Here is a 22,398-nt window from a genome sequence, read left to right as displayed (position 1 = left end):
TTATTAGCTTCCCATGGTGCACTGCAGGGACATTAAAAATGAGGGGGCTTTGCTGCTTGCCTTTTAGATGGTTAGTCTTGGTTTAATATATTCGTGTTTCTAGGTGAACAGCAGGGGACAGTTTTTATGATTATAATTGTTGCATAATTACTGGCCTAAGGTTGCCTATTGTTAAATAAAAATGCTGAGATACTAATGTTTTATTGAACAGTACAAGGAGATAAAATTGTAATATCTTTTCCCAAGCAATCGAAACTGCTCATTTGCAGCCTAGTGACAACCCTTAGTTTTCTTCTGGAAGAGGTGGATGGGTTCCTCCTTGCCTGGAAGTCAAATGTGAAATATTTGCTTGGGGGAAAAAAGGAGCAGAGAAAGAAAAGAGAAGCCAGGGAGCTCCTGCATACACCTTCACAATCTCTGCATATTGTGGGGAAGCAGAGGGGTTAAGACCTGGGTCAACACACATGCAATCAACATGAAGGCTAATCCTCAGCCAGCTGGTTCTTGGGAAACAAAATGTCACAAAGCCTTTCCCATGAAGGACGTCCCTTCCTGCAAAAGAAACCAGAGGGACACTGAGGCAGAGACACCAAAGACTGCCAAGTTAGGGATGTGGCCACCATCAGGTGGACCAGTGGGGTCCAACATTCTTCCCCTGGGCAACTCTTAAACACTCAATCCTTCTAGTCCCTAGGAAGTTACCTGGAATCAGCCAGGTGACACATCTTTACTGTTTCCCAAATCTACTGCTTTCTCCTTACCCCTCAACTCATTACACCCCAAGCAGCCATCCCCAAGACCTCACAAGGCCTCCCTGCCTATAGGTCTCCTACTTGAAACCCATCGTTCCCATTCTGTCAAGATTTCTGCAGCCAGGCAAGGGACGATTCCTACCAGGAGCTGACCAGATAGATGGGGGAAAAAAAGACTCATCTGAGTCAGGTCTGCTGCCTCATGAAGCCAGAGAAGCATAAAGAAGGGTGGGAAATGCATTCAATTTGGGCAAGAAGTAAACACCTGATCCATTTGGTCTGGCTCCTCATGTGCTTCATCCCTCAGAAAGATGGCATGAAATACATCACTGATTTTTTTAAACGTTTTTAAGTTCTTTTTAAATTTATTTTGAGAGAGACAGAGAAAGCATGAGCAAGAGAGGGGCAGAGAGAGAGGGAGAATTCCAAGCAGGCTCTGCACATATGCACTGCAGAGCCTGTCACAGAATTTGAACCCATGGAACCATGAGATCACAACCTGAGCCAAAACCAAGAATTGGACACTCAACCAACTGAGCCACTCAGCACCCCAGCAGATCACTGATTTTACTGCTCTTCCAGGTGTGTACAGCTAGGAAGATGGAGGCAGAGAATGAGCAGAGCAAACCTGAATTTCGGAAAGTCAGAGTGAGTGGCAGCTCCCTCCCCAGAAGACCCTTGTGGCTTCCCTAGACCTGGCTCAGCAGAAGTTCCTGGTTCTTGGCCAAGACTTTCACAGCAGGCATAAAATAAAAACCAATTTTCCTCTCTACAGGTTTCCACATGGTTCTTCCAGGGCTAACCTCAGTCTTGTGAAAAAAGCCATGGGCTAGGAGTCAGTTAGCCTGAGTTTTGTTTCTGGCTCAGCCATGCCTCTGCAATTCTTAGACAAGTCACTTCAACCCCTATCTTTGGAGCAGAAATCACATCACCACTCTGCCTACTTCACACAATTCATGTGAGGCCTGAGTAGACTTCAAAGAACCAAAATCAGTCGGTCAGCCGGTTGGAAGGAGCTCATCTGGTCCAAGTTCTTTCCAAATTCAGGAAATGAATTTGGAAATGCTTTCCAGAACATTCCTGACAGATGTTCATCCTCCCTCTGCTCCAAAAGGAAGACTCCAGAGAGCTCAGAGCAATTCCTCGTTTTGCTTGACAGCTCTGATTTTGCTTCCTCATGTGAGCTAAGACCTGATCAGCCTTGGTCCCCAGGGCTTCCCTGAGCTGTATTTCCTCCACAGAGTGGCTCCACAGGTATCCAAAGATAGTGATTTTTCTACCCTTGGTCTGTTCTTCTCTAGGACAACTATCCCAGATTTCTCAGCCATTCTTTGTGCTTCAAATACTTTATTATCTTCCTCCTACACCAGAAAAGAAAACAACTCCATATGCAACCTGACTGGTCTGGAACACAATGACCTCCCTCAGTCTAGTTACTATATACTCCTGTTAATGCAGCCTACAACTGTGTGAGCTTTTTAGCAATCACACAATTGGCTCATATTGAGCCTGTGATCAACTAACTCCTCTGGATCTTCCTTACATAAATGGCTTTCATTTGGAAAATGAAAGGCCTCACCCTTCCTTTACACAATTGATTATTTTAAAACTAAATGTATGATTATATATTTCTTTCTGTTTTGTTTCAATATGTTGGTTTAGATGTCTCTTTCAAAGCTATGATAAATTATAAATTTTGATTCTGACACCCCAGTTTGAATTGGAAAGCTCTGCTTTGCACCTTTGTATCATCTGTGGATTTGTTAAGCAAACCTTCACTTTCTTTGATGAAAAGTGTTAACAGTAGTGATCCATAGGGAATCTATTGCATCAGGTAAAGAAAGTTATCAAGGGTAATAGAAATAAAATAAATTAAATTAGCAAACTTAGGGGAAAGTGTACAGGTCAACAAAACCTTGCGTATAAAAATAAACATAAAAGGGGAGGAAATGCCTAATGTTTGCCAATAATGAGGACATCCAAGACCCAGGGATCACAGTTGGATATGATCAAGTAAAGTTAAGGTTCTAAACCACTCTTACATCACTGAATTTCCTGGAAATAGAGTTCCTGGTTTATGATAAGTATCGTGTTTGTTTAGAACTCTTAGACATCATAATGGAGAGATCATAGGGTATGTTTCATATATGATCACATTAAAAAATAAAATAATTTAGAATAAATTTAATAAAAGGAATACAAAATTTATACTCTGAAAACTACAAAACGTTGAAAAATTTTAAAGACCTAAATAAGTGGAAAGACATCCTATACTCATGGATCAGAAGACAATATTAAGATGTTTAGATTGTCCAAAGCAATATACAGATTCAATATAATCTCTATCAAAATTCCAAGGTCCTTTTTTGTAGAAATGGAAAAGCCAATCCTCACATTCATATGGAATTACAAGGGTCTCCAAATAGCCAAAACAATCTTGAAAAAGAATAAACTTGGAGGACCCACACTCCTGATTCCAGAACTTACTACAAAGTTACAGTAATCAAAACAGTGTGGTACTAACATAAGAGTAGATACACAGACCAATGGAATAGAATTGAAAGTCATATAGAATTCTCATATGGAATTCATATACATAGAATTGAAAGAACCCATACATCTATGGCCAACTGATTTTTGACAAGGGTGCCAAGACCATTCAACGAGGAAAAAAGAGTCTCCAACAGATGGTGCTGGGACAACCGGATATCCACATGCAAAAGAAAGAGGTTAAACGAAGGGCATCTGGGTGGCTCAGTTGGTTGAACATCTGACTTTGGCTCAGGTCATGACCTAATGGTTTGGGAGTTTGAGCACCACATCAGGCTCTGTGCTGACAGCTTGGAGCCTGGAGCCTGCTTCAGAGTATGTGTCTCCCACTGTCTCTGCCCCTGCCCCAATCATACTCTGTCTGTCTCTCTGTCTCTCCAAAATAAATAAACATTAAAAAAAATAATAATGACGTTAAACCCTTAGATCACTCCTTATTCAAAAGCTAACTCTAAATGGGTCAAGACCTAAATAGAAGGGTTTAACTATAAAAGTCTTAGAAGAAAGCATAGGTAAAAAAGGACAAACAACCTAATTGAAAATGGGCAAAGAATCTGAATAGACATTTTTCCGAATAAAATATGCAAATGACCAAAAAACACATGAAAATATGCTCAACATTGTTAGCCTTTGGAGAAATGAAAATCAAAACCACAATGAAATACTTCACATCCACTAGAAAGGCTGTAATCAAAAAGATATAAAATAGCAAGTGTTGGTGAAAATGTGGACAAATTTGAACCCTCATACCCTGATGATAGAAATGAAAAATGTTATAACCACTTGGAAAACAGTGTGACATTTCCTCAAAAGGTTAAACACAGAGTTACCATATGACCTCACAATTCCACTCCCAAGTATACATCCAACAGAAATTAAAATATATATATATGTCCACAAGAAAATTTATACACAAGTATTCATAGCAGCACCATTTTTAATAGTCAAATAATGAAACCAACTCAAATGTCCCTCAGCTGATGAATGGATAAATAAACTCTGGTCTATCTATACAATGGGAAATTATTTGGCAAAAAGGAGGGAAATGTTAATACATGCTACAGTGTTGGTAAGCCTTGAAAACATTATGCCAACTCAAAGCTAGACAGAAAAAGCCACATACTTTTGACTCCATTTATATGAAATATCTGGAATAGGCAAATCCGTAGAGATAGCAAATAGATTAGTGGCTATCTAGGGCTGTGGAAAGGAGCAGAGAGGTGCTAAGAGGTACAGGGTTTCTTTTTGGGGTAATGAAAATGTTCTAAAATTGATCATGGTGATTGCATAAATCTTGGAATGTACTAAAAACCATTGAATCATACACTTTAAATGGGTGAATTGAATGGTGTATGAATTATATCTCAGTTAAGCTGTCATTATAAAAAACATTTATTAGGTACCTATAATATTCTAAATCAATTATTCTATACATGGGGAGGCACTGGGGTTGTTAAACACCTGGTGGGATGTGATATACACACACCAGCCAAAAGTCCTACAAACGTATTTCCATCATCCCCTGAGCTGATCAAACAATATTCTCAAATCTGTCCACTTCTGTCTATCTCCACAGACACATGTAGTCCAAGCCACAATCATTCCAGCCTGGACTTGTACTGGCCTCCTACACACTCTGCTGTCTTGCCTCTCCTACTCTCTCTCCCACTGCAACCAGAGTGATCTTTGTAAAAATGCATCATGTCAAAACTTTTCAATGACTTCCTGTTGCCCCCAAGATGAATCCCACATTCCCTCCAGGGGCCACTCGACCTGCTTCTGCAGTCCTCAGCTCTCACCACACCTCAACCACACTGCCCTTTGCTCAGTTCCTCTCCCTTCCCACCAAGGCTTTGGCCCACCCTGTTCTCTCTGCCTGCAGAACCCTTGCTAGCCCATACTCCTACTTTCTACTTAACCTTTTACTCTCAGTTGGGGGAAAAAGCACCTCTTGGGGAAGTTATCTTTGGTCCCCTACCCTCTGGCAGAGATCATGTCACCTCATTACATGTTCTTATAATGCCTATAAGTCTCCTTCCAACACTGATAACATTGTCCCTATATCCTGATTTAATTTCCTGCTATCCTATAAGCTCCATGGGAACAGGAGTTATGTCCATCTTGTTCATCTTTTTTATCCACAAAACCTAACATTGTACCCATTATGGAGAAAGTACCAAATAAATATTTGGTGAGTGAATGAATGAGTAAATAAATGGAGTGCTGACAGGTGCTGTGTGAGTCATACAGGAAATACTATGATCATATATACAAGGAAAGCAGCTGTTGGGATAGACAACTTGGAAGGCTTCCTGGAAGAGAGGGGACCTAGAAAACAAAGCTTAGGATCACAAAGGGGGATGGAACCTTCAAAGTCATCTTGTCCACATTCCTACATTTTTGAGCTGGATTCTGAAGGTCAGTTTGGAAAATTGTATTACCCACCCAACCCCTATTGCTTCTAAACAGGATCTGTGGGATAAAATTCCAGACTTCTTGGCATGGCATAAAGGATGAATAATCTGGCCACAGCCTGAGTTTTCTACCATAATTAACACCAAGCACAGCAAATGACATGCCATTTCCCAAATAAGTCAATATGTTTCCGTCTCAGGCCTTTGAACACAGCGGTCCCTCTGCTTGGGATGTCTCTCTCCTGCATTCTCACTTGCATGCCTAAGACACTGAAAAATTTCTACTTATACCCTTCAGAAATTTTACATCCTCTGTACATCTTTCCCCAACACTCCTACAAAGGAAAAGACAGTGTCTGACTTATCTCAGTACATCCAGCACAGATGCTGTGCCTAGCCCAGAGTAGATACTCAGGAAACAATCATTACATGAGGGTCAAAGCAAAAGCTATGGAAATTACTCTGATATAAATGAAAATGTCTATGTGTTGCCTTTCCCCTTCCTTTCCTTAGCAGGAAATTACACAAATAAGGATGTAGGAACTGACTTTCTCGATAATTCTCTCCAGGTCCAGGCTGAGACTGGGACAAGGATCTGGGAGCAGCTGGAAAGAAGCAGCATGAAGTGGGGTGACAGTCTCAGACGCAGCTTCCAGCCCGAAGTTGGGTGTCTATGACCCCAGCCGAGCCACTGTGTCCTTCCTTTGACCAGTCTGGTTCAGCAGCCAGATGGTAATGACTTTCCCATCCCCTTAGCCCAGGCAGGCTGTGAACAGGCACCGTCAAGTATGGTCCTCATCGGCCTGGCCCCAGGGCCCAAAGCTGCCTTGTTCCAGCAGATGATGACTTTTTAATTTCAAGCTTTTTGGTCCCTGGTGAGAGAGGTGGAGATAGGGGCGAAGAAGGCATCTGGATCCTGCAGAATCAGAGAGACCTTGGGCAGGGAGCAACCTTGAGAGGTCACCCACCCTGTGACTGGCCAGATTCTCTCCTTTGCCCAGGGCCCAGGAGTGGTCCACTACTTCAATAAGCCTGCCTGGACTACCCCTGCCCTGAGGTACTCTCTCTACCCTCCAAACACCTCCAACAACATGTATCATTCACAAAATATCCAGGGGAAGCACTGATCCTTGGAAGCAGCCACTGGTTGAATTTGGAACCAAATACATTTGAGTCTCAACTTCAATTCCTGCGTTGAATATATGACCTTGGAAAGATCAGTTGGCCTCTCTGACCTTCAGTTTCCTGAAATGGGGATAAATTCTTCCCATGATGACTCACTGAGTTATTGAGAGGTTGAATGAGGTAATGAGGGGGAAAAATACCCTTTGTAAAGTTGGCATAAAAGAAAGAGGATGCCATCCTACTTTCCTGCTTATCAACCGCTCCTCCTTTACAAAGTTAGCTTCCAAGTGTGGGCCTCCCACTCCTGACACTTCAGGAATCTGTTCAACTGAGAGCTCATTCAAGGAAAAGTTTCCTTTGTCCCAGCAACAAGAAGCCGAGGACTCACCCAGAAGGTGCCTAGGGGGAGTTGTCTTGGTGACAACAAGGGTCTAGGACTGTGACTCAGAGCCCATAGGAATCCCACACACTAGCCTGGGTCTAGATGAGAAGGTCTGACATCTTAGGGAATTTCAAATGAGTAGCCACTTCAGTTTGCTCTCTTTTGCTCCATTTTTGGAGGGTGAGTATTTGGGGTGAGTGCTCTGGAAACAAATAAGCAAAGATGATGAGTAGGGGCAACTGGAAGACAGCAGCGTGGGCCCCTGGGTTTGAAGGCAGGTTTGTCAGCCCTGAACTCTTCATTCAACATGGCAAAATAAATTGCTAGGTCTCTGGATGTGAGCCAGAAGGAGAAAGGAATTTGTTGCCAATGTAAAGTCCTGATTTGATGGGGGCCTTAAACTAGGTGCCTCAGGAGCTGCTCAGAGCAGCAGATGCAAACAAAGGCTAAGGTAATTATTCAAAATACATTCCTGGCATCTTTCCAGGGCAGCTTTGGAACCAACCACTGGCCCCCAGGATCATGGTCACTGCTCTACTTGTTCAATTGGAGTTGATCGCTGCCCTGACAAGGAAGCAGTTTGAGGCCAGGCTCTGATGGTTGAGCCAGCCCCCAAGAAGACCACCCATCCACCTGGCCCACGACAAGATCCAGGTGATGGGGAACATCTGAACAGTGCTTATCAACCAGGAACCAAGGATCTCATTCCCCTCCTCCATTATAGGTCCAAGATGGGACTCAGCCCATGAACTTGGAAAGGTGCCTGTCAGAAGGTCTGAAGGCAGGTTCTGCTGCAGAAATGTCGTTACTGTTCCTGAAGGTGGCAGGGGATGGGGGAGAATGGGAGTCAAGTTTTGAAAGCGGAATCACCACTTTTTATGCAGTGGATTAGAGGATACAAATTCTAGAGAAGGAAGTTTCCAAGCATCCACTACCCCTTCTTCAGTCCTGGATTTGGACTTCCAAACCCAAGCCTTGGCTGGTGCTCCAGGTCACAATTATGGTGGCCAACAGGGTGTGGGCTATTAGGAAGATGTTGGTAAGATTCTAAATACCTCAGTCATGTTCCTCATGCTGCCAACACTCCTTTGCTACCACTCTATCCATGTGCTATCCAGTTCATTCCTCATAACCACCTGGTGAGGGAGGCAGGACCTAGAACATTATACCCATTCCACAGATGAGGGCACTAAGGACCAGAGAGAGGGCAAGAGCTAACAAAAACAGTTCTGATTACAATTCACTAACAGGAAACATGGTATAAATAGCATAAAGAGCACTATACTATAAGTTGATTAACTCTCAGGATCAACTTTCAGCTCAGCCATTTTCTACACCGCAAACCCTGGGTCAAATCACTGACCATTTTGGAGCCTCATCTAAAAAAGCAGAGACCATAGTGCCTATCTTATCAGGCTGTTTGTGAATATTAAATGGAAGAAAAAATCATGGAAGTGTCTAGCACATTTCTTGGCACTCACTGTAAGCACTCCAATATTTTGTCTGTGCTAGGTTTGTAAATTGCTCACATCCAAATGGAATTACAAGGTGACGTACGAAATTTAGCACAAAGAAATCAGAACACCGTGTGTGTCAGGGATGGAGATAGGGGAAGTCATTTGGAATCACTTATGTTTTCTGTGCCTTTTTATTAAATTATTTCTCATTTCATATATATTTTTTTTTTAATTTTTTTTTTCAATGTTTATTTATTTTTGGGACAGAGAGAGACAGAGCATGAACGGGGGAGGGGCAGAGAGAGAGGGAGACACAGAATCGGAAACAGGCTCCAGGCTCTGAGCCATCAGCCCAGAGCCCGACGCGGGGCTCGAACTCACGGACCGCGAGATCGTGACCTGGCTGAAGTCGGACGCTTAACCGACTGCGCCACCCAGGCACCCCTCATATATATTTTTAAACAAAGAAAATCACTTAAAATGTAAGACAGGGATGCAAAAACAATTTAAGGGGAATAGCAAAACGAACATGCCCAGACGTCACAGGACAGAAAGCATTTGAGTATGGAACCTAGCTCTGAGTTTACCCTGGCTGTGGGCTGAGTTCTAACTTACCAGTAACAGGCAGCAGGCACATTTGTCCACAAACTCTCCCCAGCCCAGTTGCAAGGAGTCACTCTTGCAAGGACCCTTACATAAGCCACACCAGGTCACAGAGTGAACAGTGATTTTGCAAAAGGCAGAACTCTTGTTTAGGAATGTTTCTCATTATAGAGGTCACCCTGGACTCTGGCTGCCTGTCCCCAGGGCATGCTGGCCGAGAGAGCTCACTCCACCTAGGGAGCAGGGCCAAGCTGTCAGCCCCCTGAGTGTCCCTCCATCATTGCCCACACCTGGACTCCCCATAAGGGCTGCTCCTTCCCCAGACCCCAGCTCTGGGTCTCTAATTGCTGTGGCATTTAGGAGGGTCCGGGGCCCTCCTACCCACCCTCTTCTACCCTTCTCGCCTTTCTTTAGCATCTCCTGCCTCACTAATGATGACATTTTCACCAAGTGGCAATGACAGAAGAAATTAGTTCACAGCCTTTGGCAACTGAACATTGAGCATTCAGATTAAACTTTCAAAGGGAAAATATAATCTGCGCATGCAGAGAAATCATTTGGTATTTGGGAAAGACTTCAGGGTGGAACAGTCAGCACAAGCCACAGACCCTCCAGCGGGGGGGGGGGGAGCAGAAGGGGAGGACACCAGGGGACCTGAGAGAAACAGGCAGACCTGCACACGCAGGAGCACACGACGGGACACATATGCAAGGCAGAGGGTCCACGTCTGCTCTTGACTACGACCAAAAACTGACAAGGAGCTCTGTGGCTTAATGAGCCCATCAGGCTGGGGCTGCGCTGACTGCAACATTTCAGCTAATTGGCCACAGCATTTCTCTTCCACCAGTTCCCCTCTGGCTTCCCCACTCACCATCCCCCTCTTCCCAATCACCGAAAATTATTAAGAAAGCTTGGCATTAAGCAGGGCATGAGCTAGCTTTTCCTCATGTGCCCCTGGCACTCTTATCATTGTTTTTAAAGTCAGGGAATTAGAGCTTATGAAGGGCTCTCCTTGTGAGTGGACTATACAGACAGATGCCCATGTGATAGACCAAACTCCTACAGGGCACGGCACAGTCTCATTTTTTTCTGCATCCCCATACATGGGGCTGACAACATTCAGGGATAACTATTTATGCCCCCCACACACCAGACCTGCCATACTGTTGTGCACTGCATGACGCTAGGGTGTCTATCGGGTGTCTATTGATGTTCCTCGTGTTAGGCAGTGTATTACCTGCACAGCCCTTTCCAGCAGCCCAGGAGCCCCTGTACCTAAGTCTATTTGGACACTCACAATGCCTAGCACAGTGCCTGGCACTGTATGAACATAAGAGCTGCTTAAAACCAAACAAAACAAAATGTCTGATGGGTTTAGTTTAATTAAAAGTCTGAATTTCAGTTTTTACCACACTCCGCTTTTTCTCCACCATGTCCATCAGGTCAGACTTCCTGTGTACAAAGGAACAGGAGGACTGGATTCTCAGGCTGGCTCTGACTCATTCCAGCTTCCTGGTCTTTAGGTCTTGGTTCCCCCTTCTGTAAGATGAGACTATTGAACTCTGACTTCTAAATCCCCTTCCAGCACTCCCATTCAAGCTAGAAGGGCAGTTCCCCAGCTTAAATCCACAGCAGGAATTGATAAGGGAGCATGGGGCAAGCTGAGGGCAAAGTACATATTAACAGCACCCCTCACCCCAGCCAGGTGGGATATGTGTGATATTCCTCAGACACTCCTAGCTGCCCAAGAACAGGGAAAGGAAAGAAAGCAAATGGCTGACTGATAGACATCACGGTCATGCAGGACAGGAGTCTCCTTCAGTTTACAGATAACTTAGTAAACTGCAAGAAAAAGGCAATCTTATCCATAGCCTAATCTCCAGTGCCTGGCACCTATAGACTCCATTTCCTGGAGCCCTAATATCACCCTCATCAAGATGTAAGGGGGTTTAAGTGCTTGCCATGGTGATGTGGGAAACAAAGGCAAATGAAAAATTAAATTCCTTTACTGCCTACATCCTTGAAACAGGCAGAGTTACCTCCCTCTAGGAGCTCGGCTGCCTTGATGATGACACTTTGGTAGGGGCAAAGGGAATCTTGGCCTAACATTATCCTGACACCCCACCCCCAGGATCCTGTAAGTCTACTTTAACATATAAAAATTCCTTTGGAAACTTCCTTTATCTCAATTCCTCCAAGATACATGCTGGCAATCATACTCTAAACTTATGGCCCCCTGATGTATATCTGAAGGGTCTCATGACTGAGGTTTTACTAAATGGTAGTAAATGGCATTTTCCTGACAAGAGCTAGCCCATCAAAGTCCTGAAAACCTTGCTTCCAAAATTCCTTAGAAATTTACGCTGTCCCTAATCCCCTCCCAACCCGAGGGTATATAATCAGTTACCCATCACAGCCCCAGTAGAGCCCTCTCTGACCACAGGTCCTGTCCCCGTGCTTTAATAAAATCACCTTTTTGCACCAAAGACATCTTCAATAATTCTTTCTTGGCCTTCGGCTCCAAACCTCCCACCATCACCCCTAAACCCCATCAGGAATGACTGATACTTCTCCCTCTCCACCCCTTGATCTTCTGTGTTGGATCTATTCTCAGCCTGGCTTTTGCTTCATGGTGACAAAATGGCTGCCAAGAACCCAAGGCCTTAACAGCCCACAGCCCAGAAGAACACAGTAGAGAGTCTTCTATAGCAGTCTGAAACAAAGCTCCGAAATTCTATCTTGATGAGAAAATTCGGTCACATGCTCTCCCAAGGGGAATCTGATGTTCTGATTGGCTAACTAGTCCACACGCACTCCAGGCAGAACTTCCTGGGCTAAGATTTGGGGAAAAGTGGTTTCCCAACAAAAATACTGGAGGGGAGATGGATGCTAGGCTTCTCTAAAATAAGGAACCATGAGAGACCAGAAGAGGTCAGGTTAAGTCCATTTGTGAGAGTTCTGGTATATTGAACTAAATGAATAAATGCCAAAAGACAATTATAAAAATAATGAGATATTCTTCATGTATACTTTCAAGAAGCAAATGTTTTCACACAAAGGAACCTAATACAGTATAATGATGTTAATCACAAGATAAATACAGAGTTGATTTAAAACATTAATTCATACAGCACCGCCAGCTGTGCGCTCCAAGAACGGTGCACACATTTCCTCCTGAGGGATGAGTGTGTTTTCACAGTGCTCTGGGTGGGCCTCTGACTGTAAGCTGGCCGGCCTCCGGGGGCACCCTTCTCCTCACAGCTACTGTGGACTTGTATGGTTTTCATGACAATTTGCTGGCAGCTGGCAGTCAAGTGCCACGTGGAACACAGGCCTTTCTGCAATTGACACTAAGTTACTATGTGAATTTACAACAGACTCCATCAGTAGATGACATCAAAAGTCTAATTGTGGCTTTTTTGTAAAAGTGAGGCAGAAGGCTAATGGCTCACTGCTCCCATCCTTACACAAACTCAAGTCCAACTAGATAGAACTCAGGGAGGAAACGGGGGGAAGAAGAGGGCGATGTCTGGGAAGTTCACCTATTGCAGTTCTTATTTTTAACTACTTTTTGTTTAATGTTTATTTAATTTTTGAGAAATAGAGAGAGTGTGAGTGGGGGAGGGGCAGAGAGAGAGAGGGAGATACAGAATCTGAAGCAGACTGTCAGCACAGAGCCAGACGAGGCGGGAACTCACAAACGCAAGGTCACGACCTGAGCCTAAGTCACCCGCTCAACCAACTGAGCCACCCAGGCACCCCGTTAACTACGTTCTTTTAACCACAAAAATTGTGGTTCTTTTTTTTTTTTTTTTTCTAATTTTTCAACATATCAGAAATAACCCAGGGCGGGTAAGGAAGCAGCAGGCACAGGTGGTTCTGAACACAGTAGAGGACTCTAATCTGAAGTGTCCTTCCTGCTTCTCTGAATCTGAAAGGTTTGAAGGTAATGGAGCAGCTTGCTGTGAGGCTGAGAACGCCTTGTAGCCACTCCTCTCCAGGACTAAGAGAAAGGCAGCTTTAGCTACTGCTTTAAGGTTTTATAAGGGGGCATCTTAGGAGCTGAAGATTTAATTGTCTGAATGAATGTGAGCAGAAAACCCCATTGTAACAGACAGTATCTTTCTGATGGGAGCAGACAGAACCCTTTGGAAGATAATGCTGAGAATCAGGTATTGCTTCTCAGGTAGGAGAGTGAGCTGGCCTATTCTGGTGCCCATTCTCCGCATTGGAAGACCTCATTTTATGAACTTAAGAAGAAAGAGAATTGAGGAGTGGGGGAAGACAGCCATGGGGTAATTTGTCAAAGGTTTGGGGGCTCTAAACCAAAAATCTCTCTGCTGTCCTGTGATTTCTTTGTATTTCTGTGGCTGCCTGCAGATGGGTGTTGCTGATTTTCTCTGACAAAGACTCATTCACCATGAGCTCAAATGAAAACATTAATAGTGAGCCGAGGGGGTAATTAGAGGGCCCGAGTTTAATTCTGCTAACATCCTGATTCTACTTGAAGGGTTGAGAGGGTCTTCCCGCCCTCTAGTAAGCAATTACCCAGTGCCTGGGACCCGCACCTGCCTGGGGGCCGGCTAAGGCCTTCAAATCTATCAGTCTGCATTAAAATGAGACGGGGGGAGGGGAGGAAGATGGGGACAGAGGGAATAAAGAAATGTATTTGCAGGGGAGCCAGTGACAGAGAGACCGCCATGGGTTGTAGAAGGGACCACAAGCAAATAGAAAGCCGAGGAAGGGGAAGGGGCGGGGAAGAAAGTGAGGGCAGGTGGTAGAGAAACAAACAAGAGGAGTGCTATTAAGATGGAATGAGAAGAGGGGAGGGCGCATAATGAGGTGGAGAGAGAGGTGAGAAGAAATGTGGGGAAGAGGAAGACTGGGAGAAGTGAGGGACAGGAGTGGCCGGGCACCCAGGGCGCGAAGAGCAGGAAAGGGAGGGGACAGGGCAGAGACCGTGAGGGCAGCTCTCGAAGCAGTGGGAGCCCTGTCCTTCGCCCCATCCACAGCCCCCCGCAGCCCGAGGGCTGCCGCCGAGTCCCGCGGAGCTGGCCTGGGAGGAGGGGCACCGCTCGGCCTCTGCCCCACGGGAGCGCCCAGGGAGGCCGCGGGGACCCGCGAGGACCGGGTTCCCGGCGCTCGAGACGCATTGACCCGTCCGGTGTGCACAGCTGCGGCTAGGAGGCAATGACGGGGGTGGGTGCCAATTGATCGCGGGCGGGGGCGAGTCGCGGGGGTTCCATCGATCCGACCACCCCGCGGCTCCGCCGGCTGACAGAGGCGCTTCCTGGAGGCGCGCTCCCCACCCTGCCGGCGACGCCGAGATAAGTGGGAGCAATTGGACCGGGCGGCGCCGAGGCACATCTGCCCCGCGTGGATGCGGTGGCCGGAGCTCGCCGCAATTAGGGCTGAGTGTCTAAATCGGCCAAGTTCACCGCCGAGCATGTCCGGCGCCTCGTTTACCGCAGAGACGTGCTCCGCCGGCTCCCCGCAGCAGCCTTGGAGGCGCTGTGCCGGCTGGCGCTGGGCCTGGGGGCGCGCACAGGGGCCTTCGAGGCGCGGGGCGCTATCCCCCGCCCAGGTCCGCGGGGAGGAGAGGCGACAGCTCAGTAGGCACGCCTTTGCCCGCGCCAGCCCTTCCTGGGCCCCAGCACCTGAACTGTTCAAGGATCCTTCCACTGGCTCTGTGACCCCGAGTGGGAGCTGCGCAGGCGAGAGCCTGTTTCTCTGCACCTCCGGGACAGCGATCCCGGCTGGGCCCATCGGTTGTTGAAGGATTGAATGGGATCTTAGCGCCTGGGTCATCAGCCCTGTGCTCTCCCTGAAGGCAGGACGTAGGTGGTGAAGTTCACCGCTGAATGCCGTTGTCAATGAGACTCAGAGAGTTAGTAGGTGCTATACGTGAAGGAACAGGAACCACTAATAATACTAATAAAAGATAGCTCTCATTAGTGGAGCAGTCCTGTGTGCGAGCACATGCCACACAATATTTAATACCTACTTGGGGACAGGTGGTGGTCTGCCTCTTTCACGACTGAGAAGATTGAGATCCAGGCAGTTAAGGACCTTGCTCCAAGGTCTCCAGCTAGTAAGGGAAGAATCAGGGCTTGAACACAGGCCCTCTGGTGGCGCTCCCAATTCCCCTATTCCAGCCACCAAGCTCACAGCTGGGTTTACACACCTAACCGCGAGTTACCCTTTAGCCTATTAAGTGTCTTGGCTAAAGCCTGCTTATTCGTTTATTTTACCGACATCAGTCTTCCGGCTGTATTTTCTTTCATTCATGCCACCATAACCTATAAGGAGGAATATGTGTGGTGTGTGTAGGTGCATGCATGCACCTGGGGACACCCTAAATAGACTGAATGTAGTGCCCACAGGCTTCTGGAAGCAGGCAGACTGGGAAATCAGGTATAGTCTGTTCTGGCTGCCATGACAGAATCCCATATACTAGGGGGATTAAACAATAAAAATTTATTTTCTTACAGTTCTGGAGACCAGAAAGGGCCATTCAGGGTAGGTTTCTGATGACAGCCCTTTCCTTAGGTTCTGGATGGTTGCTTTCTCTGTGCATGCAGAGAGAGAGACAGAGACAGAGAGAGAGACAGAGAGACAGAGAGAGAGATCTGCTGTCTCTTCCTCTTCTTATAAAAACAAATCTATGGAACTAGGGTCCCACCCTATGACTTCATTGAACCTTAATTACCTCCCTAAAGGCCCTACCTCTAAATACAGTCAGTGACTTTAGGGCATACGGCTTCAACATAGGAATTTGGGTGGGGGGACACAACTCAGTCTATAACAGTAGGGCAGGGAGAGACAGAGGGACAATTAGAGCTCATGCCTTTAATAAATGCTAGCACAGATGACCAGCAAAGCACTATGGAAGCCAGAGAAGGGAGGAACGGACTTCCTGCAATGAGAGCTTTGAAGCGAAATCCTAGAATCATAACATAGCAGGGTAAAGTTAGAAGAGACAATATAATCCCACTGTCCCATTTGTCAGATGGGAGAACTGAGGCCTAGGGATGGGAAATCAAGATTGTAATACTGGAACAGAATGACAGATGGCCACCATCTTCTTGTACCATTGGACATCAACTGCTATACCTCTGAGAGTTGAGGCTCCTCCATCCACTGTGTTGGGTTTCTCCAGGGAGGGTGACTGAGGAAGGAGGGTTGGTGGACTGGATCCTGAGTATGGAGCCTGTTGTAAGTAGGGAGGAGCAGGGAGGGGGAGGAATCTGGTCCTGAGGGAAAAGACTGAGCTGGGCCTGGGAGCTTCCCTCTCCTTCTTTTTCCCTTCACATTCCCTTTCTCTACATCACACCTCCCTCCTGATTCACTTAATATCCCCCTATTCATCTCCCCCCTGTCCTCCAATCATATTCCTGGAAGCAGATGGATGGCTGTGGCATCCAGAGATGACCATGGAGCCCACAAATAGCTGCTCTATCTATCCCATGATAGCCTGTAAAGTAAGATGCCCTGGAAGGATTTTAAACAGGGAGAGAGGAGTGTGGTTAGAAAGCCATCTTTACCTGCTAATTCATCAAATCATTATTTATTAAGTGACTACTCTGTGCCACACAATAAATAGTAGCAAGAATGACATATATTTTGAGTATTGACTGTGTGCCAGACACTGTAGTAAGTATTTTATATGAATTTTCTTATTTCCCCATTTAACCGAAGAGGGAACTGAGGCTCCAGCTTCAGTGTGTTAACTTGTGTTAACTTGTCCAAGGTTGCACAGGTAATAAGTGGGGCAAACCAGAATTCCCATCCAGGTGAGTGTGGCTACGGGCTCTGCACTCTTCACCATTAACCTGTCCAGCCTCCCAAGGTTCCTAACAGCAACTTCCTCAGTGGGGACAAGTACAGATGAAATGCAGAGGTGTGAATATATGCACCTCTTGGATCATCATATAAACTAATTCAAGGTGTCATTATTCTGTCCACTGGTGACAAGCTGGAATGGCTCACTAACCACCCACGATGCAGACTATTTCTGACAGAGTCAGACCAAGTGGGAGCTGATGTCAGCAACCGTGGTCATGTTTATTCTGGATTCTGAGGCCCCTTCTATCACCTGCGTGTGCTGTGGGTAAATGTCTATATCACTTCACTTAGTGGCTTCTGAAGGCATAAATTGTTCATGGAACTGAGCGGTCTTGACATCACTGGGAGAGAGAAGTGGAACATTTGCAAATGGACTTGGATCCTATCTCCCAGTAGCATATGGTTCCTGACCATCTCTCAAGAGCCATGCTTTATGTCAGGTGGATCTAGCATACAGGCTTGGAGGGAAGAAGGATAAAGGAGCCAGTTCTTGCCTTCAAGTGGTTTCTGGGCTAATGATGGAATTCAGAATTGTATACAGACATAGCCTGTTTATTAAACCAGGAAGTTGAAAAGGTATAAGCAGGAACCAACCTCATTTTATCTCAGTCACTTCAGGATCTCTCTTTGTGCTCTGATTCATTCTCTTCTACATCACAATAAAATCTCAAACAGGACTCATGGTTTTTGGGGCTTTTTCAATCACAACATCATTTTGTTTCCATAATTTAAAATTAGCATCTAGTACACCTCTTCCCCGACTTGCCAGATGAAATTTTGGCCCTTCCAGATATGTGTTCAAGGAGACAGAAGGTTATGGAAAAGGGGCACTTTGTATGTCTTACTGTTGTCACTTGAGTTCCGTGCCCTTAGAGTGACCAAAGTACAGTTATCAACAAGTGCTTTCCCTCCTCCCCCACCCTCTCGTTCTGGGGCACTTCTGTAGATGCCTCCTTTGGCTTAGGCAGTGCCTCTCCTCCAGACAGCTAACTGAACCTCAACCCCAGACTGGTTTGCAATAGTCTGCGTATAGCAGGCTGACTGATAGCTCCCCAAAGATGTCCACATTTTTGCAGGTTGCCCTGCAACCTGTGAACATGTTCCCTTACATAGCGTGATTAAGGTAAGGACCTTGAGATGGAGAGATTATCTCAGACTATTTGAGTGGGCCCAGTATTATTGTAAGAGTCATTACAAAAAGGATACATGAAGGTCACAGCTGGAGAGAAGATGTGGGGACAAAAGCAGAGGTCAGAGAGGAGAAAAATGCTATGTTATTGGCTTTGAAGGTGGAGGAAAGGGGCCACGAGCCATGGATGGAGGTGGCCCCTAGAAAATGAAACAAACAAGAAAATGAATTCTCCCCCAGATCTTGTAGAAGGAACTCAGTCCTGAGGACCCATTTGACACTTCTGACCTCTAGAACTATAAGAAAAAAAAAATTTGTATGTTGTTTTAAGCCACTAAGGTTGTAGTCATTTGTTACAGAAGCAGTAGGAAAAACACATTGCTCTTCTTTTTTTTTTTTTAATGTTTATTTATTTTTGAGACCAAGAGAGACAGAGCATGAACAGGGGAAGGTCAGAGAGAGAGAGAGGGAGACACAGAATCCGAAGCAGGCTCCAGGCTCCGAGCTGTCGGCACAGAGCCTGACGCGGGGCTCGAACTCACGGACTGTGAGATCATGACCTGAGCTGAAGTCGGACACTTAACTGACTGAGCCACCCAGGCGCCCCAACACATTGCTCTTCTGCTAGGGTCCCTTAACCCTTCCAGGAATCCCCCTTGACAGACTTCTTTTAAGAGTCTGTCTCCAAAGAGTCCACATTTGGCTTCTACAACACTCACTCTTTGACCCCAACCTGCTGAAAGTATAGCTTGCAACCAGTGTGGACCACTCTCTCCTCTCTGCCACAGGGGGCAGCATGAGCCACCACAGCCTCTCACTTTTTTTTTCCACTTTTTTTTTTTCTTTCTTTGGTAGAAGGCAGATTTAATAAGCAAGGATACTTATATATGAGGGCTTGCCTTGGGCAGTCACAAGGACAAGTGAATTCCCGCCCACCAAGATCTTAAAAGTTTATAAAGTCACATATTTAGTCCAGATGGTCTTAATACCTTACTCTCCCAAGGCTATGTCCTTGGAACAGCTCCTAGAGTAGGAATGGTGGGTGGAATGTAAATTCCAAGGACAGGGGAGGGGATGAAGAGCTTCCAATTGCCTGGGTCCAGCTCTAGGGCCAACCTGTGGTCACACCCTTGCCCTTTTGATGACCTTGACCTCTTCCAACAAAGTTTCATTGTCCTGAACTGCACTACATGTTCACTTTTACTGCAAATGATGATGGACAACTGAGTATCTGCCAAAAGGGAACGAGATTATCCTGATTGTATTCAATTCGTCTTTATTCAGAGTAGGCCATCTCTGTGTAGAACACTGAAATGGAAATTGGGGGACCATCCAGAGATCTCATGCCAGGCCAGATATCTAAATTATTAACATTAGCTTTCATGAGGCTCCTACTAGTAGTTTACAGGCATCAGACATTGCACAGGTCCCCAGGGAGACCCAGAGCAAAGTAAACATGGCTGGCAATGAGTGATGACTGTCGCCACAGGCAGGTTTGAGTCTCCTCTTCAGGAACTCCCAGGTATTAGAGCAAGAAGATTTTACAGAATAGATAGAGATTCTGTGTGAGTAAATGAAGGAAAGAATAGCAATGGTGGGCTAACATGAATGTTGCTTCGCAGGCTGCTGAGACCTGGTGACATCTGGGTCATGGTGAGTAGGATCTGTGGGCCTGTGGTTATGAAGCCATGGAGATGAGGGATGAAGGTGGGAGGCTGTAGGGAATTTTAAGAGGAAGACTGGCAGTTCCCTTTGATGGATGGCCCTGATGGGTAGCATGTTGGTGGATAAGATGACCTCACCTTGATAAATTTCCAAGTCTAAAATTGAAGCAAAAAAAAAAATCTCATTTCCTCCTATAGATAATAACTGCTAATCTCAACTTTGCTCTACTTGATTTCACTTAAGCAAGACTAGATTTTTTTTTTCTGATTTTTCCCAGGCAAGTTTCATTCATTTATTCATTTGTTGAAAAAGTCTTTTTTTTATTATTATTATTCAAGTATATATGTAATTAGCATATAGTGTTATAATAGTTTCAGGTATACAAAATGATTCAATAATTCTATAAATTTCTCAGTGCTCATCAAGAAAAGTGTACTTTTAATTTCCTTTATTTCACCCATCCCCCCACTGATCTCCCCTCTGGCAACCACCAATTTGTTCTCTGTATTTAAGAGTCTGTATTTTTTGTTTGCTTATCTCTTTTTTCCTTTGTTCATTTGTTTTGTTCCTTAAACTTCAAATGTGAATGAAACCATACAGTATATTACATATATTACTGACTTATTTCACTTAACATTATTCCCTCTAGGTCCATCCATATTGCAAATGGCAAAATTTTGTTTTTTTATGGTTGGGTACTATTCCAGTGTGTGTGTGTGTGTGTGTGTGTGTGTGTGTGTGTGTGTATACCACATCTTTTCTATCCATTCATCTATGGATGGACACTTGTGCTGCTTCCATATCTCAGCTACTATAAATAACATTGCAATAAACATACGGGTACAGATATCTTTTCAAATTTGTGTTTTCATCATCTTTGAGTAAATACCCAGTAGTTACTGAATCATATGGTAATTCTATGTTTAACATTTGGAGGAACCTCCATACTATTTTCCACAGTGGCTGCACCTGTTTGCATTCCCGCTAACAATGCATGAGGGTTCCTTTTCTTCACATCCTCACCAACACTTGTTAATTCTTGTGTTTTTTATTTTAGCCATTCTGACAGGTGTAAGGTAATATCTCATTGTGGTTTTAATTTCTGTTTCCCTGATAATTAATGATGTTGAGCATCTTTTCATGTGTCTTTGGGCAATCTGTATGTCTTCTTTGGAAAAATGTTTATTCAGGTCCTCTGCCCATTTTTAAATTGGATCATTTGTTTTTTGGTTGGGATGTGAACTGCATAAGTTCTTTACAGATTTTGGGTATTAACCCCTTATCAGATATATCGTTTGCAAATATATTCTCCCATTAAGTACATTGCCTTTCTGTTTTGTTGGTGGTTTCTTTCACAGTGTAAAAGTTTTTCATTTTGGTGTAGTCCCAATAGTTTAATTTTGCTTTTGTTTCCCTTGCCTGAGGAGACATAGCTAGAAAAATGTTTCTACAGCTAATGTCAAAGAAATTACTGCCTATGTTTACTTCTAGGAATTTTATGGTTTCAGGTCTCATATTTTGAGTTTATTTTTGTGTATGATGTTAGAAAGTTGCCCAGTTTCATTCTTTTCCATGTAGCTGTCCAGTTTTCCCAACACCATTTGTTGAAGAGACTATCTTTCCCCCCATTGTATATTCTTGCATTCTTTGTTGTAGGTTAGTTGGCCATATAAGCATGAGTTTATTTCTGGACTCTCTATTCTGTTCCATTGATCTATGTGTCTATTTTTGTACCAGTACCATACTTCTTTGATTATTACAGCTTTGTAGTATATCTTGAAATCTGGGATTGGGAAACTCCCATCTTGGTTCTTTTTCAAGATTGTTTTGGCTATTTGGGGTCTTTTGTGGTTCCACACAAATTTTAGGATTATTTGTTCTAGTTCTGTGAAATATGTTGTTGGTATTTTGATAAGGATTGCATTACATTTGTAGATTGCTTTGGGTAGTATGGACATTTGAACAATATTGGTTCTTTCAATCCATGACACAGCCTCTCACCTTTAGATTCTTCAAATACAAGTCAAAATATAGATCCTATTTCCCCAGTTCTAGTAGACACATGCCATGCTGCTAAATGGTGCACTCAAATTTCCTCTTACATGGTCTGAGGTGAGGAGGAAGCATCTCCTCCCCCACTCTGAGTAGTCAACAGAAACCTCTTAGCTGAGGTACATTCTCCAAATATTCCCTCTCCCACCTTTCCCACTTCCTAACCTTTCCTTATATAGCCCAGAGGTGGTAGAGATCTCTGCTGACAAAGCCAGTTTCACAATCTGTTGTCCTATCTTACACAATGGCTTGGTTCCCCCACTTAGGCTATAAGACTCCTGGCACCAGCTGTTCAATTCTCAACCTTTGGAGTCTCTGCTGGATTCATAGACAAAAAAGAATGGTTACAGAAGCAGGACTGGCTCTGGTGGCCTAAGAGAGGGAAGAACAAAGTTCTGTGAAGACTGATGTTTATGAGTGCTTA

At 44.8% G+C, this 22,398-nt stretch overlaps 1 pseudogene; it reads left to right on the top strand.

Moving 5' to 3' along the window:
* LOC123577829 overlaps window positions 1-8,115 on the top strand; it is a 118,473-nt pseudogene extending 110,358 nt beyond the window's left edge.
* Window positions 8,116-22,398: the final 14,283 nt, after the last annotated feature.

This window comes from Leopardus geoffroyi, chromosome E2 (genome assembly GCF_018350155.1).
Source record: "Leopardus geoffroyi isolate Oge1 chromosome E2, O.geoffroyi_Oge1_pat1.0, whole genome shotgun sequence".
In the NCBI taxonomy this organism is placed as follows: domain Eukaryota; kingdom Metazoa; phylum Chordata; class Mammalia; order Carnivora; family Felidae; genus Leopardus; species Leopardus geoffroyi.
Note: the sequence above shows the minus strand (reverse complement) of the source record. Positions and strands in the feature narration are given on the sequence as shown.